We start from the raw sequence: 4,919 nt of genomic DNA, 5'->3' as shown, positions 1-4,919 counted from the left end.
AAGATAAGTGTTAATAATTAAGGAAACAATAGAAAGACTTGAATGAATTGATGGAGAAAGCAGAACCAGGAGAATAAAGTATGCACACACCACAAGCAGACAGGACCAAAGGATCATATGAGGCTGATGGATCATTGAGTGTAACACCTTAAAAGATTTTTTAAAAGGCAACACTAAATGGCTTTGTTGTCCAGTTGTTTCAGTTGTGTGTCCAACTTTCCATGACCCCATTTGGGGTTTTCTTGGCAGAAACACTGGAGTTATTTGCCATTTCCTTCTCCAGCTCATTTTTCAAATGACAAAACTGAGGCAAACTGGGTTAAGTGACTTGTCCAAGGTCACATAGCTAGTAAGTGTCTGAGGCTGGATTTGAACTCAAGATCAGTCTTCCTGATTCTAAGTCACTGCAGTGTGCCACCTAGCTGCTCTAACTATGGCTAGCAAATGGCTACCAATGGCTTACTGAACTCAAATGATACCCTGGCCAATGTTGGTTCCAGATTCAAATGATGGAACATATCTTCCTTTATTTTAAAAAAAAAATGTGAGAGACTGTGGATGGTACATGTCGCATAGACTGACAGTTGTAATCACCATGTCATGCTCAAGTGGTTTTTGTTTGTTTGATTTTGTTTTGTTACGGGGCAAGGTTCTCTGGGGCAGTAAAGCCATGGCATCAGGAAATACCTGCAGGGTAAAACCACAATTAGCAACAAAAAACTTAAAATAATAAAACAGAAGGAAAAACGGAAGAATCTTACTCATTGTTAGTGGATTCCCTCAATAGAGAAATAGCCTACATCATAAACCCAAGAGTACATGCTCAGAATTGTCAGGAACAAGACAACTGGCACGGATTCATCTCCCTCAGACAGGGATCAGAGATGCCTGCTGCTTTCTGCACCCCAAGGAAAGATAATGCTCTGAACTTGGACGCTGCGGACTTGGATTCCCCAAATATGGTCGATTCGGGATAGATACACATCAAGATTCTCATCTTCGGTTCTCAATTTCTGAAATTAGCTGGGAGGCCATAGACCAGGTATTTACCGTGTTTCAAATATCAAAACCTCTCCAGTAACTTATCTATAAAGGAGTTAAAACTTTATTCACAAAAACTCTGAGGAATAACAGACCTGCTGGGCTCTGGGAGGCAGGGAGGATGGGGCTAGGGCACTCACCTTCCCCTAAAGGGTCTCGGGCTTTGGACTCAGGTCCAAAGGAAGACTGGAACTTCTCCCCCAAAGAAAGTGGTCAGATTCCTTTTCCTTATCTCTAGCTCTTTACTTGCTCAGCCCACACCTCCAGGCATTAGGCTTTAGCTCAGGTGAAGAGTCTCCCCCAGAAGGGAATAGAAAGATTCTTTTTTAATAAGGTAGAGCAAAAATGGGAGAGTTTTTATCTGTTCTACTCAAATGCTAAAAACACCACTGACTCAAAAATGCCTATTGAGAAAGAGGTAAAACATGATACGGCAACTCCCCATTACTGTCTCTCTCCCAAGAAGATGAGACTGAAAACATAGTGCCATTCAAAGAGGCATTTCATCTTCACCTTGGCCTTGCACTGTCCAAACAATTCTCTCAAGCTCCATGTCTTTTGGGCAGTCAACTTAAGGTTTAGAGTGACTCTAGAGTAGAGTGACTAAACTTTAGACTTATCATCCCTTCCTAGCCTCTCTGAGGAAGGTACGTTTCTAAAACACCTCCTCCTGTCACCAGTCAGCTCTGACTGAGGGACCCAGCATTTCCCACACCCTTGAACTTCAGAGCTAGAAACATCCATGCCAGGGTCATTATTTCATCACCTATATTCAGGGAAAGATTGTGTGTTCATCTTTTGTTCCTGAAGAAGACCATGACATCAGAGAAATGATGACATGACTTGCACTTGACTTGGTTTTGAGTGAGGGAGGGCTGTGCAAAGTCACCAGCTTCACTTTCTCCTCCAGAGCCATCTGAATCCAGTGACCAGATATTCATCTGGAGGACTGGAGATGACCCAGGATGCAATGGGAGACCTTGGCCCCTTTAGTCTAAGGTCTATTCAGGTACTCACTTAGGATGAGGAAAGGCCCATTCATTGAATAGACCTTTTTAAGAAGTAGTCAGAGGATGGCCCCTTTAATGAGCCAAAGAAAAATAACTAAATCAAGCTGGGAGGGAAAAAGCAATAGTTACTATTGATAATCACTCTTAAGCCAGAAGGGTCCAGAAACAGCCCTTAAGTGGTGCTTGGGCACCATCTCCAATCATTCAAATGAATATCTGGTCACTGGATCCAGATGGCTCAGGAGGAGAAAGTGAGGCTGGTGACCTACACAGCCCTCCCTCACTCAAAATAAAGTCAAGTGCAAGTCATATCATCATTTCTCTGATGTCATAGTCTTCTTCAAAAACAAAGGATGAACACAACCTGTGAGTAAACCCAGCTGCCTGAATGAGGATTTAGGGAAAGAAGGAACAATCAGAAGAGGAGGCCAGGACCAAGAGATCCATACTCAGGCTTACCCAGACAAGCACATGCTGTAGCTGCCCTATGTAGATAATCAGCATAGCTATCAGTATGCTTGAGGGGAAGGATACCCTGCCCCACCTTGACAGGAAATTTCTGAGAGTTCTATATCAGTATTCTAAAAAGAGGCAGAGAGTAAGAGAACAGAAGTTGTCTCTCCTCTTAAAGCCTAGTGAGTGAGTGGTTCTTTCTGGACCAGAGGCCAATAAAAGGATTGCTTCATCATTACAAAATGCCAGGTCCTTTAGCATTGATCCAAAGGCCTAGATGGGCCATAGATGTGACCAAGGGTCCCAAAGATCAAGAGTTCACCCATTTCCCCATATTACTGCTAAGACAAAGCATATATAGAGAAGATATCTAGACCAAATTGGGTAATGGAGAATTGGTCATGACTGAAATACAAAATGATAATAAGAACTAGTATTCATATAGCACTATGTGCCAGGCACTGTGCTAAGTGTTTTACAATTATTATCTCATTTGGTCCTCATAACAACCCTAGAAGGTGGTTTGTGCTATTATTATCCCCATTTTACAGATGAGGAAACTGAGGCAAACATGGCTAAGTGACTTGCCCAGGACCACTAGGCAGCTGAAGTTGGATTTGAACTTAGGTCTTCCTGACTCCAAGCCCAGTGCTCTATCTACTTCGCAATCGAGCTGTACTTATGATTATCATCATCATTATTACTCTAACAACTTGACCTCACTAAAGAAAATTCTCTGAACTTCATTGCCCAGAAGATTCTATTTGATCCCTTAGTGAAGTGATATCACCAAACAAGGTCACTGGTTGAAGAAAGAGACTTTTCAGTCCAGGAGGTTTGAAAGTGTTGTAGGGAAAGCTTGCACAAGAGTCTGGCATTGACAGCAGAAGTGTGGGGAGAGGATGTGGGTGCCTCTTGGTAGAGATATGAGAGGAATGACGCAAGTGGCATTAGAGATAGGAGTAGAAGAAAATGTCCTGCGATCAGAGTCTTAGTTCTGAAAGGAACCTTAATGGTCACTGAGTTCAACCACCTGATTTTACAGATAAGAAAACTGAGTCTTGGAGAAACTGTGACTCAGCCAAAGTCACATAGTAAGTGTCTGATACAGGACTGAAATCCAGAGCTTCTCCACTATGAGTCTAGCACTCTGTCCATTATACTATGCAGAAGGTGACTCAAAGAGAAATCAAAGTCACATGGAATTCTCCATGTGATCTCCATTTTGATCTCTGTCCTTCCATATGGACTGTGATGGCAGCCACAAGGGCTGCAGCATGAGGTTTTCGTAGATGTTGGTGCTGTCTGGAGTGCCACCTGGAGAGGGCAGAGTGCCTTCAGATGCTGAGCTTCAGGGTCATGAATTTGTTCCTCTCTCGCTATTTTAGGGAAACAATGGAATTAGATGAGAAGTCAATTAGAACTCTCCCAAGAGATATGGAAACCATTCATGTGTGGTTACAGGAAATGTTTACTACATACTTCAGTTCATTATTGACCTTGTTATTGTTTTAGTTTCATGCCTTTTGTTTTTTAAATCATGTTTCACTTTGGCATAGTCTGTCTATTCTGTCTGTGTTCATCCTTTGTTTTCGAAGAAGATCATGACATCAGAGAAATGATGACATGACTTGCACTTGACTTGAGTGAGGAAGGGCTGTACAAGGTCACCTGCCTCACTTTCCCCTCCTGAGCACATGGTTTGGCATAGAAATAGAGTGCTACAGTGGATTGAAGGTCGCCCTTAGAGTCAAGAAGATCTGCTTCTAGCACATAATGGTTGTGTGACTCTGGGAAGGTCATCTAACACATCAGTGCTCTTGGCAACCCTAAGACAGTAAAGTACAGATAAGGAACTGGTCTGGATTGGTAACTAGAGTCTCCTCACAATGGAGTTCCCTATGTCAGCAAAATCCCAGGTCCAAGACCCTGTCCCTCTGGCATAGAAACATATTGGTGAGGGCTCAGGCCAAGCCTATTGAATGGATAATGACCCAAAACTAGCACAGAGAATTTTATACATACTGTGTGAAAAATGCATGGCCCTCCTAAGGAGATTCATGATGGGAATACAGATGGGTCCAGTTTTCAAATGTGTCCTCTTACAGGAGACAGGTTTCCAGAAACAGTGTCATAAGTAGAGCATTAAAGTTGTCATCCATATATGGTATCATTCCCATTCCAATCTCTGCATTATGGAGGGAAGGAAGGAGGGACGGAGAGGAAGAGAGAAAGAGAGGGGAGAGAGAGAGAGAAATATCTAGAGAGAAGGTGATAGATAGATGGACAGAGATGTAGATAGAGAGAGGGATGGATGGATAAATGGATGGATGGATGGATGGACATCTAGAGGTAGGTAGGTAGATGAATGGATGGATGAATGGATGGGGAGGGGGGGAACAAGATGGACAAATG

At 42.8% G+C, this 4,919-nt stretch overlaps 1 long non-coding RNA gene across 1 annotated transcript; it reads right to left on the bottom strand.

The window, feature by feature from the left end:
* Positions 1–494: 494 nt before the first annotated feature.
* Positions 495–1,746, bottom strand: LOC140508556 (uncharacterized). Its single transcript, XR_011968462.1, has 2 exons — positions 1,182–1,746; positions 495–687 (listed from the first exon to the last, which is right to left on the bottom strand). It is a non-coding gene; the product is annotated as an uncharacterized lncRNA (long non-coding RNA).
* Between the last annotated feature and the right edge of the window lie 3,173 nt (positions 1,747–4,919).

This window comes from Notamacropus eugenii, chromosome 5 (assembly GCF_028372415.1).
Source record: "Notamacropus eugenii isolate mMacEug1 chromosome 5, mMacEug1.pri_v2, whole genome shotgun sequence".
NCBI classification, from domain to species: domain Eukaryota; kingdom Metazoa; phylum Chordata; class Mammalia; order Diprotodontia; family Macropodidae; genus Notamacropus; species Notamacropus eugenii.
The sequence above is the reverse complement of the archived record's forward strand: the minus strand, read 5'-3'. Positions and strand labels throughout refer to the sequence as shown.